This window comes from Muntiacus reevesi, chromosome 11 (genome assembly GCF_963930625.1).
Source record: "Muntiacus reevesi chromosome 11, mMunRee1.1, whole genome shotgun sequence".
Taxonomy (NCBI): Eukaryota; Metazoa; Chordata; class Mammalia; order Artiodactyla; family Cervidae; genus Muntiacus; species Muntiacus reevesi.
This window is the reverse complement of record NC_089259.1, coordinates 75,497,119-75,512,035: the sequence shown is the minus strand read 5'-3', so window position 1 is coordinate 75,512,035 and position 14,917 is coordinate 75,497,119.

Here is a 14,917-nt window from a genome sequence, read left to right as displayed (position 1 = left end):
CAAAGGGAAGTGAGGAGAAAAATCCTGGAAAAATTGAAAAGTTGAAGATCATGTACCTCTGGGGTGGGCCATGTTAGAGGGCCGTTCATGTCTCCCCTGCGCAGAAATTGGTACTGGGAGGTGGATGTGAGCTGCTGAAGCTGAAACTCCAATACTATGGCCACCTGAGGTGAAGAGCTAACTCATTGGAAAAGACCCTGATGCTAGGAACGATTGAAGGCGGGAGGAGAAGGGGACGACCGAGGATGAGATGGTTGAATGGCATCACCGACTCAATGGACATGAGTTTGAGTTAACTCTGGGAGATGGTGATGGACAGGGAGGCCTGGCGTGCTGCAGTCCATGGGGTTGCAAAGAGTCGGACACGACTGAGCGATTGAACTGAACTGGGAGGTGGCTTTAGGAATCTGGAGACCTGAACTTTAGTCCTAGCTCATTGCTTTGTCATTTTAACAAGACAGTGAACCTCTCTGGACCAGTTTACGCGTTTGCATGGGAAAGAGTTAACGGAGCCCCCTTCCTTTGTAGTTATGGGGGGAAATTTTTGAGTCAATTTCAAAACAGCACATTTTATTGTCAGTTAATCTGAGAAAGTTTAAACATGTCCCCCAGGGCATGTGCTTTTAGCATACTAAGGCTAGAGTTGTCAGTTCCTGAGAAATAGAGTCGATGTTATATAAATAGGACAAGTGTGAGTTTTTCACATAGGAGAGAGAGGTGCCTTTGGAAGGAAGTAAATACTGGGAGAGATGAGATGCGTTTAACTGCAGATGTTTAGTGCAGATAAACAAGTGCACGCCACAGTGTAAGTCTCCATTTTCCTCTCCTTTCTGGGACCAGCGCAGCCCTTTACCCCTCTGACCAGCTGTCCCTGGGACCAGAGACCACCCCTTCCTTCTGCAGAATCAGAAGAACGTGGGCAGAATAGCAAATCCGTTGACTTCCAGAGGACTTTTGGAGCTGGTAGACTTAACGGACATGCAAAATACACGCAGTGGATTGGGGTTGATTATTTGTGGAGATTGTGAAGGTGTGTCCTCATTTAAGAAGCGTGGGGAGGGCTTAGGCTTCCCTCCATACAGGGCACACGGTCCCCGCTATGTGGGCAGGAAGGATGCCCCCATGTTCTTTCTGGCTGTAGGTGAAGGGACTAAGAGTCATTATGTGCTCAGGCGATGAAAGAAGCAGCGGGCGTGTAGTGTGTGATGGAGGGTTGGAGCGAGGTTCTTGAAAGCTGGCTCTTGGGCCCTGCTGCCGGGGGGCTGAGAACACTCCATCCTCCAGAACTATCGTATTCTCAGGAAAGCCCTAGCCCACTGGGCTGCTGCTTTCGGTTTGATTATGGTGAACCCCCCCTCTTGCTGCTTAGACACTAAGCCATGTGCAACTCTCTGTGACCCCCTGGACTGTAGCCCGCCAGGCTCCTCTGCCCATGAGATTTCCCAGGCAAGAATACTGGAATGGGTTGCCACTTCCTTCTCCAGGGGATCTTTCCGGACCAAGGATCAAACCCTCATTTCCTGCATCCGCAGGTGGATTCTCTACCACTGAGCCACCCTCCCTATATTAAATACTTTTATTTCATAGTCTTTGGAATTTTGTTTTACTTAATCAAAAGAGCTTTACCTGGAACAGAGCATGTGGTATTTATTTTGTTCCACCCTCATTCGTCATGTGTATCAGTTAGCAAACACATTGCTCCCACTGAATCCCAGGACAGTAAATCACGCTTCTGTGGACAGACATGAATTAGGTTGTTCAATGCAGGAAGCACCCGAGGACAGTTCCTGCCCTCTGAGTGGCACTGCAGGAGGCATCTCAGAGCCGTGGGTCTCTCTCGACAGGACAGGCACAGGCTGGACCAGCCCAACCACTGCAGCTCTTGATATTTGCACACCTGCATGGGATTTCTGAAGTCCCATCCATCTGCCCAAACTCGGAGTGCGAGGAAAACTTGTTAGGTTCAGGTTCCAATTAAAGGCCAGTGCTAATGATGGCCCCAGGGCTTCCTGGTGGCTCAGCTGGTGAAGAATCTGCCTGCAGTGTGGGAGACCTGAGTTCTATCCCGGGGTCGGGAAGATCCCCTGGAGGAGGGCATGGCAACCCACTCCAGTATTCTTGCCTGGACAATCCCCATGGACAGAGGAGCCTGGTGGGCTACAGTCCAGGGTCACAAAGAGTCAGACATGACTGAACGGCTAAGCACAGACAGTGTAATGATGAGCCCAAGTGTCCTGACTTGATGGAGAGAAGCCAAGAATAAGCGAGTAAAAGCACTTAGAAGCTAAGGGGTCTTACTTCTGGGGACTGGCTCTGCCACTCACTCATTAGCTTCATAGCCTTTAACAAGGCCTCAGTATCCTCAATTACAAATCTGAAGGTTTTATCAGGGTTAAAAGAGAAAAAGTACCTTCCACAGCGACAATAAATAATCAAATAATCACAATCATTACAGCTGGGCTCGGATGCCATAGCGACTCAGTGTGGGGGGGCCAGTCATATCATTTGGCGTCCTGCCACCTAAAGTTAAGACTTCCAGAGAATAGGCAATTCAGTTTTTTTTTTAAAAAGAATTATTTAGTTTGTAAGAAATGGTCTGTAAAAATCAGCTGAGGCTGGGCTTCCCTGGTGGTGCAGTGATTAAGAGTCGGCCTTACAATGCAAGGGATACCAGCTCCATTCCTGGCCCGGGAAGATCCCACGTGCTGTGGAGCTACTGAAGCTCACGTGCCTGGAGCCCATGCTCACTGAATCAAAGAAAAGCAAGAGAAGTCACGGCAAAGAGAAGCCCGCACACCGCAGTGAAGCAGCAACTAGAGAAAGCCCGCATGCCGCAGTGAAGACCCAGCTCAGCCCGGAAGAAAATAACTAAATATAAAAAAAAAATCAATTGAGGCGTGGAGTAAAGAGACCTTAAAAACCTGTTTTCTTGAGGTAAAGAGGTCAGTTTGCTCCATTGTTGGTGAGATGTAACATGGACAGATAGGCTTTTTACTATTTCTAGAATCTAGAATTCTAAAAATTAATTTGCTTTAGGGAAAGACATCTCCAATCTCAAAGAATCACAGTGTCGGGCGTGACTGAGCGACTAACAGCACGACAGCATGTATTTGCTAACTTTTCTTTATCCATTCGTCTGTTGATGAACATTTCCATTGTTTCCACGTCCTGGCTGTTATGCATAATGCTGCAAAGATCATGGGAATATAGATGTCCCGTCAAGAACCTGATTTCAATTCTTTGAATATATACCCAGAAGTGGGATTCCTGGAGCATCTGGTGGTTCTGTTTTTAATTTTTTGAGTGACCTTCATACTGTTTCTCATAGCAGCTGCATCATTTAACATTCCCATCAAGAGTGTACAAGAGTTCCAATTTTGCCATATCCTTGCCAACACTTCTCTTTTTTATTTTTTTACAATAGCCTGACAGGTGTGAGGTGATATCTCATTGCACCTATGATTATAATTAAAAGCATTGTAATTCCACTGCTCTGAAATAGAGACCAATAGCCAAAATTAGACTTTTACTATGGATTAGATTAATATGGATTAGTTTCATATACAAACTTTTCATTTAGCTTTGCATTATTCTCATTTTCAGAGTTTAAAACATTTATATGCATGATCTCTATATAGTTCAAAGAATATACCAAATTTTTAAAAACATTCCCAATTTTTAACCACTTCAATTGTTTCTAAGTAATTAAATGACTGTGATGTTCACAACTGAGGACTTACTATAGAAGAAAGTAAACTGCAAAGCTACACTTTATAGGAAAACATGCTGCAGTGGTCACAAGGTTAAAATATGTGTTTAGTTCTACAATTGCAATTCCATTATAATCATTATTAACAGGGGTAAAAATGTCACATACAAGCTTTAATTCAGTTTCTGTGTCTGTGCGTGAAAATTCTGGACAATGTTACTTATCAAAACCAGTTCCTGTGGGTTTATCCATTCAGCTTTGCCTTTGCAACAGCGCCACCGTCTGGTTAGAATGTGCCTTTACAGGCTGGTGTCCCACCTTGCTGGGTAAATTGTGATTCTGTTCCAGGGAGTGAATTCCAGTGAATCAGTCTCAGCAGAGGACCACCCTGAAGATGCTGGTCTGATAGGCGCTAGAGGACAAAAAGCATAGGGGATGCTGGAAACATAAGAAACTAAGAAGTTATGTTGTTTATAAACAAGAGAAGCTGAAAGTGTTAGTCGCTCAGTCGTGTCCGACTCTTTGCGACCCCATGGATTGTAGCCCGCCAGGCCCCTCTGTCCATGGGATTCTCCAGGCAAGCATACTGAAGTGGGTTGCCATTCTCTTCTCCAGGGGATCTTCCCGACCCAGGAATCAAACCTAGGTCTCCTGCATTGTAGGCAGATTCTTTACCATCTGAGCCACCAGGGAAACAAAACCGACCATGTAAACTTGGAATGCTTCTTTACTTCTAATTGACCCATTCTCTTTTAGAAAGATGTATTGGAACTGTTTTTTTTTTTTTTTTTAGTTGGAGCAGAGGGGAGACACTCAGCGTCAGGAACAGCTGGACACATCACCCGTGAACCACAGAAGGACGACTGTGCAATGAATTTGCATGTAGAACTTTGGCACGTGTTCCTTTGTGGACCGTCACCCACAGTTCCTGGGTCATTTCCACCTTCTACAGCCCTTCGTTCCTGAGGGACCACCCTCCCTGTCCCCCAGATTTGACATTTCAGTGAATTCCCCAGGATGTACAGCCTTCTTAGTTGAGGACTGAGGGAGGTACCCAAACTGGTGGGTCCAGGTGGTGTTGCCAGACTCTTCCTGGCTGCTAGGCAAAGCCAGGCACTGTGTTAAGAGCTAGGTCACTTGCAAGAAGTCTTTGATGCAGTAGCCTCTTGGGTTTTCTGAGCAATGTGTCTCGTGCGCGGTAGGTACCTGGTAACTATTTAGGATTAATGGTTTCTAGGACTGGCATTATGGATGTCCTCTTTGCAGCCCACCATTCTGCGTGCATGTACGTGTATGTGCTCCGTCGTGTCCGACGCTTTTGAGACCCCTTGGACTTCAGCCTGCCAGGCTCCTCTGTCGAATTTTCCAGGCAAATATACTAGAATGGATTGCAATTTCCAGTAGTCCAGATCTCCAGGGGATCTTCCCGACCCAGGGATCAAACCCAGGTCTCCTGCGTCTCCTGCATTGGCAGGCGGGTTCTTTACCACTGCGCTTCTGGGAAGCACACCATTCTGGCTAGAGAGATGAAAATTTTGAAACAACAAGCCATCCTTGTGTTTCTAAGTATGAGTCTATGGAAGGAAACGATCTAATATCGTCAATTTCCTACCAGAGTGCAGTTTCCCATTGTTTACGCTGAATCCTGTTGAGCATACGTACATGAGGACTGCTCAGACGATTCCCCGTGGCACCCCCTCAAACGGGGAGGCATCTGTTTGGTCTCAGCTGGGAAAGCATGCTAAAAATGTCCTCACTTTGTCATTGAATCAGTTTTTTTGGAATGTGTGTGCTCCAAACGAGATGCTGCTTACATTTCTTTTTTAGTAAGGTATTTCACATTTACCGTCTATTTCTGGAGGATGCGGGGTCTTTAAATACAAGTCGAGGACTTGTTTTTGCTAGCTAAAAATAGTCACTGTTTTACTTACAGTGTGAAATGATCAAAGAGGAGAGTTTCTTCACCAAATATCTGAGAAGACTTACTCCTGAAATAAAAACTGATGTGGACACATGGAAATATTAGCTCAGCAGAAGAATCACTTTCCACTCTAAGACAAAAAAAATAGGCTAACAAAGCTGAATCCCAAAGGGGGTTTTTCATAGCTGATTTTTGAGGATAAGCTGAAAATTTACTTGTGAACAATGGTGGGGGGCAGTGGGATGGGAGGGTGGGGGTGAAGGGTGACGGGTGGGCAATCAGGTTATAGAAGCTTATAATAAGTGGCAGGTAGTCTGAACACCAGAAGATTACTGTTAATTAAGGAAAACCAGGAAATATCAAGTTAAGGAATATATAGCACTGTTGTGCTATATCTGTGTATGGGAAGATGCAAGAATCTGGGCTTCCTGAAATCATTCGTTTAGTGAGTATCTCAGCTATCTGGGACCAGCATCCTGTGATTTGATTTTTCACATGCTTAGCTCCTCCTCATAGTGGGGAGTGGTGGCAGGCTGAGAGCTACCAGATCACAGGCATTGGTTTTTTTCCCGGGCTCCACGTGGGTTCAGAAATTCACATTTGGAGAGCCGGAGTAGCTGATGGCTGTGGCATCCTTGTTTATTGCTGTGACAGGAAATGCTCCATTTCATAGGGCTGACATGCGGAGGCTGCCTGTGACCTCCCTGCCAGCAGCTGGGGCCCAGTGCTTCCTGCAGTGGGATCTTGGCGGCGTCTCTTTGAGTTCACTACAACCCCGTGGCTTCCACATCTGTATTCAACTTCCCCTAGGTCTTCAAAAATGTCTCCACATTAAAAGTTCTTTCTGATTTTAACTTTTGTTTATAATCTGAACTTTTAGTCTGAACCAAATTGTTTGGTTCAGTGCAGGAGACACAGGATACTCGGGTTTGGGTTCAGGTTCGATCCCTGGGTTGGGAAGATCCCCTGGAGAAGAAAATGGTAACCGACTCCAATGTTCCTGCCTGGAAAATCCCACGGACAGAGGAGCCTGGCGGGCTACAGTCCATGGGGTTGCAAAGGGTCAGACACGAATGAGCGCGAGGCTTCTCCTCTATTACAGACATTTTCATAAACATCTGTGGAAGATATATTACAAATCTCTGTATGAAGCTCAGAAAGACGGAGCTTAAGACAGCATGCCTGTTTGGCATGGATACTGCTGATTTAAAAAAAAAAAAAGCCCAGTGTCAGAGACGAGAGTTAAGTTTTATTTCAGCCTGCGAGACGGCATTTCAGGTAGCTCTGAGAAACTTCTCCAAGCTGTTCCTGCAAGGGGAGGAGCTAGGAAATGTAGGAGTTTTGCAGCAAAGGGCAGATACTTGGGAACATCAAAAGATACTGCTAATTAAAGAAATGGGGTATGTCAAGGGATTTGGGGCTTTTCTCTGGTTGAGAAGAGGCAAGAGCCAGGGCTGTCTGAAATCATTCCTGTGATATGCGCCTCAACTCTCTGGGGCCAGTATCCCGTGTTTTCACATCCCGAGTTTCCTCAGTGTTCAGAGCAGGGAGTGGCTGTATTCCAATGGCTGCTAGAAGGCAGGTGTTCTTTTCAGCCCTGGATTCCCTCAGGGCTCAAGGTGGAGGGCTGCAAAGGCTGATGATTGTGACACCCTTGTTTACTGCTATAGCAGAAAATATTCCGTTGCTCAATACCTACAGCATCACCACTATGCAATCCTTCAGGCAATGAGGCAGAGATGATTTAGCAATTAAAGTAAGTCTAAGAACTCATCCGATGCTATTCTTTGTACTGCTCACCTGATGAAGATGAACTTATGACCAAACAACCATGTGGTAAAGAATCCACCTGTCAAGCAGGAGACGCAGGTTCAATCTCTGGGTCAGGAGAAGGAAATGCTGACCCACTCCTGTACTCTTGCCTGGGAAATCCCACGGAAAGAGGAGCCTGGTGGGCTGCAGTCCACGGGGATACCCAACTTGTGACTAACCAACGACAGATAGGAACCATGTTAGAACCAGTGAGTTCTAAGCTACCCCTTTAAACATGCTAGTTTCCCCTTAAACTCATTTTGGGCTTTTTGCCTAGAGAATCCTCAGCTGTTGCTTCTGACTGTTTTGGCTCCATCCTTACCAGCCGACATCTGTCCTAAAATCGATTTCCCTTCGCTTCCAGACTCGTCGGATCCCATCTTTATCTCTCCATCACAAGCGTCCATCTGTTTGCTGTTCATCTCCTCCCTGCTCCCTCCTGCGGCTCTTTCTGCTCTCCCAGCCCCGGGACTGCAGGGCTCTTGTCACGGCCAGCTCGAGCAACCGCTTCTAGCTCCTAAGGGAAAGAAGGCACCTCGGCAGGGGAGATCCGGTGTCCATGTCACTCGGCTTGCCTGGGGGACACTGTCTTTGTGCAAGGTAGGATGCAGTCCTGATCTTGGATGACGTGGGTTTGGCTGGAGGAGCATCGGTACATGTGTGAATTGGCAAAGGATTCCACACGACCAGTCCCTCTGTGTGGGATTACGAAGTGGGGCTCAGGACAGGCACAGAGAGACCTAAGTCAACCGTACTTAGGGGAAAAGCATTTACAGCAAAGCTCTCAAGTTGGTGGGCATGTGACTCTCTAAGAATAAATCCCGAATACATCCGATGATTGAGACGAAGGTTGTTTTCAGCCTCCACTGTCTCCTTTTTCTGCCCACCTGATTTACACATGCTTTTCTAATTGAATATTAGAAGTATGACTTAATACGAGGAGTTCCTGAAACCAACACAGATTATAATTTGCTATTAGAGACTTCTGGTAATTAAACTACTCATGCTTTAAGATGATGCTTTTGAATTGCAGTGCCGGAGAAGACTCTTGAGAATCCCCTGGACTCCAAGGAAATCAAAACAGTCTCTCTTAAAGGAAATTAACCCTGAATATTCATTGGAAGGACTGATGCTGAAGCTGAAGTTCCAATACTTTGGCCACCTGATGAGAAGAGCTGACTCATTAGAAAAGATCCTGTTGCTGGGGAAGATTGAAGGCAGGAGGAGAAGGGGATGACAGAGGATGAGATGGTTGGATGGCATCACCGGCTCAATGGACATGAATCTGAGCAAACTCTGGGAGGTGGTGAAGGACAGAGGAGCTTGGCCAGCTGCAGTCCCTGTGATCTCAAAGAGTCGGACACAATGTGGCAACTGAGTAACAACAGGAAGAGTCTGGGCCCCACACTCCTTTCCTTCTGCCTGTTACTTTAAGAGGAGTTCCATTGGGCAGAGATTTTGTCTACAGGCTTTCACTTCTACTACATGCAAGGGTTAATTCTTTTTTCTTTGACCAAATCTTGGGGTCATGTGGGATCTTAATTCCCCAACCAGGGATCAAATCTGTGTCGCCTGCATTGGAAGTCTTAACTACTGGACCCCCAGGGAAATGCCAAGGGTTAATTCTGATGGAGGTTACCCTCCTCTGGCCTATTGTTGAGTTAAGACCCTATAGCTTTTCTTAAATAATTGAAATAAGCAATAAGCATAAGCATGAATAAGCATAGAGCATTATATCATAAAGAAAGCTGAGCATGGAGAATTGATGCTTTTGAACTGTGGTATTGGAGAAGACTCTTCAGAGTCCCTTGGACTGCAAGGAGATCCAACCAGTCCATCCTAAAGGAAATCAGTCCTGAATATTCATTGGAAGGACTGATGCTGAAGCTGGAGCTCCAATACTCTGGCCATTTGATACGGAGAGCTGACTCACTGGAAAAGACCCTGATGCTGGGAAAGATTGAAGGCAGGAGGACAAGGGGATGACAGAAGATGAGATGGTTGGATGGCATCACTGACTCTGACATGAGTTTGAGCAAACTCTGGGAGCTGGTGACAGACAGGGAAGCCTGGCGTGCTTCAGTCCATGGGGTTGCAAAGAGTCGGACACGACTGAGTGACTGAACTGATAGAGCCTCTTAGGTATGCTTCACTGTTATTAAACACTAGTATCTACAGAGAGATAAGGGCAAAAGTGACAAAAGAAAAAACTTAGAAGTTGCTAAGACTCCCCAAAGAAGTTGCCGCTGATGTTCATTGGAGCAAAACTCACCTTTTCTTTCCTTAGCTACAAACTCCTCTCCTTGTTGACAAGCTCCATACAACCTTCTTTTCTTTTTTCTTCCAGAATCAGTGGGCTCGGGTCTCCTTTTCTTATAAAATAAGGCCAACCCTATGTCTTCACTTCTCAGTTGTTGGACTCCTGAACTTAAGTGAGTCATCCTTTTTATTTTGGAGTTTTTTTTTTTATTAACCTCTTGGGGGCAGCAATCCCTCAGTTCTTTAGGATATTTCCCCAGACTAGATGATGTTAAATTTCAAGTGAATCAGTGTTGGCTTATTTGTTTTGTTTTCCCCATTCGAGTTTGTTATGATGTCACTCTGTTAATTTCTGCCTCATTCCATTAGCTAAAATAGTAAACCTATGAATCAAATTCAGATGTCTTTATAACTGAACAGAGAACAAATTTGCATGTTCCATGAAGAAGCAGTTGATAAATTGACTTTCAGTTTCATTTAGCTAATTTTCATCCTTCTGAAAACCTATAGTGAAAAATTCACCTTTCCCTCATTAAGCAGCCCAAAGAGTTGGATTATTATTCTTGAATTGTTTTATGTGTTTGTTTCCATAGCTGATTGTAACCTCCATGAGATCAAGGACTACAAATTACAGTTCCATTTATTTTGTAATTAGCCTGGTACTCATAAATGTATTTATGTAGGCAGTGAATAGTGAGAATGCTATTGGCTTGAATTGAATTATATCATTTTAATGGATATTTGTGTCCATTTTAGAAAAGGCACAATGCTAGGTAATTAGAACACAAAGATAAATAAGATAAATAAGATATAACCATCACTCTCAAGGACCTCACACATCCTTACCTCTGTGTCCTAAGTCTTTGCGCTTTGTTTGGGTAGGTAACTAGAGACACACGGTTCCCAATGGAAATGAGATATTGAGATTTGCAGGTGCTTCTCAAGTGGCAAAGGATCCATCTGCTAATGCAGGAGATACAAGAGATGCAGGTTTGAGCCCTGGGTCGGGAAGATCCCCCGGAGAAGCAAAATGGCAACCCACTCCAGTGCTCTTGCCTGAAAAATTCCATGGGCAGAAGAGTCTGGCATGCTGCAGTCCATGGGCTCTCAGAGTTGGACACACAGCTTAGCAACTGAACAACAATAACAATACTGTAGGTAGTTTCAGGTGAGAAGGTGATTTAAAAATACCTTAGAGCTTATGGAGACAACATCTTATTACTGTGTCACAAAGCTTTGATAGTCATTGCATGAAAGAACCTCACTGCTTAGTTTACAAATCTGGAAAATTTCCTCTGTGCAACTGTTGACATGTTTTCATATATAACATTTGTATAAAACATATACACACATATAAACTATATATAATATATATGCACACATATACTAAATATAGATATACACGTACACACACATGTATACACATATATGCTATACATAATAGGGCTTCCCCAGTGGCTCAACAGTAAAGAATCTGCCTGCAATGCAGGAGACTCAGGAGACAAGGGTTTAAACCCTGTGTTGGGAAGATCCCATGGAGTAGGAAATGGCAACCCACTCCAGTATTTTTGCCTGGAAAATCCTATGGACAGAAATGCCTGACAGCTACAGTCTGGGGGGTTGCAAAGAGTTGGACAGGCCTGAGTATGCACAACTATTACTGCTACTATATATAATATATACACTTACATACACTATATATATACAGTGTATGTGTCTTGTATATTATAGACATGTGCATATGTGTATACTAGTATATATGTACATAATATATATACATATATAAGATATACAATGCATATATACTTTGTATACATAGACAAATAAATATCTTTATGTCTAAGTATTATATATAGTATCTGTACAGATGTATATTATGTATGTATGTATAGAAATGTATATATAGTTACCTATGTATTCATATATGGAGTATGGGCTTCCCTGGTGGCCCAGACAGTAAAGATTCTGTCTGCCAGTGCAGGAGACCTGGGTTCGGTCCCTGGGTTGGGAAGATTCCCTGGAGAAGGGAATGGCAACCCACTCCTTTGTTCTTGCCCGGAGAATTCCACGGACAGAGGGGCCTTGTGGACTCTACAGCCCATGGGATCACAGAGAGTTGGACAGAACTGAGAAGCTTTCACTTTCACATGCATTCATCTATAGAATATATCCGTATTGTATATGTAGGTGTATAGTTCTGTTAGAATGTCAATAGGCCTCTATGTTCCCGTGTTGGTGAAATGGTATTTCCTCTCTCACAGAGCTCTCGTGCTGATGCCGGTTTTCTGCTTCGTGAATATTTCTCGAACTGCTTCTCCTGTTGCTTCTGGTTCAAAATCGCCTTGACTCCAAGGCCCCCTTTGGACTCTGTCCTGAGGCTGTCATGGTCTTTGTCGTCCTGTTTATTATAAAAGGAGATGGAGGAGGTGGCTACATCTCACCCAGAAACAGTGCTAGAATGCCAGGCAGCATTAACACGGAACTGAAGAGATGTGAAAGGAAATCATATTTCAGGATATTATTTTGCCTAAATTTGTTAGCAGCCCCCAATTATTCTCCATTTTCCCACAGAGGGCTTACTTAATCACAATAATTGAGATTTTCATTTCTAGGGCAATTTAAAGTGTTTTATGAAGGTTTCACACTGACTCGTTATTATTAACCCCGGGGAGCAGAGAAATGTAAGAAAACAGTGTGCAGAGAGAGTGAGGTCTTGAGAGGCTGAGAGTCTAAACACAGGAGAATATCTGCTATTTAAAAAAACAAGGCATTTCATAGAAACCACCTTGGGAGATTCATAAACACGGAAGCTTAACACATAACAAGCGCTGACTTGAGCTTTAAATATTAAAAGGTAAAATTAAGGCGTTTAAACACGCCTCGGGTTTTAGGCTGTTTTTAACTCACTTTAGGTGTTCTTTCCCTTCTTAAAATATGAATTAGCCGTGCCAATACACAAGCAATTCCCCTTTGTAATCACTGCAGGGAAAGCCTCACAGTTAATGATACAGTTTTTATCTTAACGCCACTCACCTTCCGTATATCCACATCCCCACTCAAATCTAACTCCCCTCCACCATTTTCGGGGCCTTCAACTCTATTCTTAAAGCTCTTGGGGCATTTTTGTGTATAGTCCTAGTCAACAGCTACAGTGATTGGGGATGTCTCTGTCTATGTTTCCTAATGGCGTGTGAAATATTTGGAGACAAAGGCTGTACCTGATTCAGCTTTCATGCCCATTATCGTGAACAGCTTGTGACACATGGTATTGAGGAAACAAAATCAAGGAAGGCATCACATGTTTTTCCCAACTCACTTTTCCTTTTAAAAATCTCCATGATTGTCACTGAAATATTGGACTGGCCAAAATGTTCCTTTGGGTTTTCCATACCATCCATCATACAGAAACACCTGAACAGGCTTTGTGGCCAACCCGATATTTACATGTTAAACAGTAACAGGATTTCCGTGTCACTTCAGTGCAAGGCCTGTGGCTGGCTCTTTCTTGTTGAACTTCCGTGCTGGCCAAGAGACTGATTGATGGCACACAGCACTTCTCAGGCAGTCTACAGCCCTGGTGGGAAGTAGGCAAGCAAGGGAAATGTGTGCATGGTTTGAGACAGAAACATATTTCTCTGAGATATTCAGACAATGGAGTCTGAGTATTTCAAGCTGTTATGGGGAGATGTTATAGGGCTTCCCTGATAGCTCAGTTGGTAAAGAATCTGCCTGCAGTGTGGCAGACCTTGGTTTGATTCCTGAGTTGGGAAGATCCCCTGGAGAAGGGATAGGCTACCCACTCCAGTATTCTTGGGCTTTCCTTGTGGCTCAGTTGGTAAAGAATCTCAGTGTGGGAGACCTGGGTTCGATCCCTGCGTTGGGAAGATCCCCTGGAGAAGGGAAAGGCTCCCCACTCCAGTATTCTGGCCTGGAGAATTCCATAGTCCATGGGGTCACAAAGAGTCGGACATGACTGAGCAACTTTCACTTCACTTCGTGGAGAGATGTAAACAAAATATGATTTGTTTAAGTTGAAAGTGAAGTTATTCAGTTGTGTCTGACTCTTTGCGACCCCAGGGACTGTAGTCTGCCAGGTTCCTCCATCCATGGGATTCTCCAGGCAAGAAGACTGGAGAGGGTTGCCATTTCCTTCTCCGGGGGATCTTCCCAACCCAGGGATCGAACCCGGGTCTCCCACACTGCAGGCAGACTCGCTACCATCTTGAAGACAGCACAAATGGCTAGTTTAAGATAAAATCCACCTTAGGTTTTGCAATGGCCAGATTTTTTTTTATTGTTATCAAATAATTGCCAAGTCTGTTTTTTCTTTCCTATGATCAAACAGCGGAAGCAGTTGTTCATTTGCGTCACCCAGATAATTGTCCTAGGTTTTCTTTCCTGATTGATAAGTTTCAGGGGATTAGATCCCCTTCCTTTGATTAAATGATAGTCATTATGAAACCAATTTTTCAACAGAAGAACCGTAAGGGGAGAACCTACAATAGATATTTCAGGAGAAAAAGGAAAGGGAAAGTGTTAGTCGCTCGGTCGTGTCTGACTCTTACGGCCCCCTGGACTGTACCCCACCAGGCTGCTGACCTTGGAATACCCCAGGCAAGAATACTGGAGTGGGTTGCCATTTCCTTCTCCAGAGGATCCTCCTGCCCAGGGATCGAACTCTGGTCTCCTGCATTGTAGGTGGATTCTTCACTGTCTGAGCCACCAGGGAAGCCCTACAATCGATATTTCAGGAGAAGGAGGAGGAGTTGAGCTACTGAGTGGTAACTATGGTTGTGGGACTGGCCCCCACACTCTCATCAGGCGTGTCCTGACAGCAGGGGTTCGCTCAGCAATCTCTGGCTCTTCAAAGTGGTTTGAGGGTCAGGTCTGTGTGAACCAGGCCCCAGCCTGGTGGGGCAGGGGGCAGGGTGGGGGCGGCACGGCTGAAGGAAAAATCTAGGGGGCTGAGGCTTGAAGCGCTTCCTTTCCTGGGTGATGAGCTGAGAGAGTGGCGTTGATGTATGCACACTACCAGGTGTAAACTAGGTCGCCGGTAGGAAGCGGCTGTCTATCACAGGGAGCTCAGCTGCATGCCCTGTGATGACCTAGAGGGGTGGGATGGGGGGTGGGAGGGAGGGCCAAGAGGCAGGGGATACATGTACACATATCGCTGATTCACTTTGTCATGCAGCAGACACGAACACAACATTGTAAAG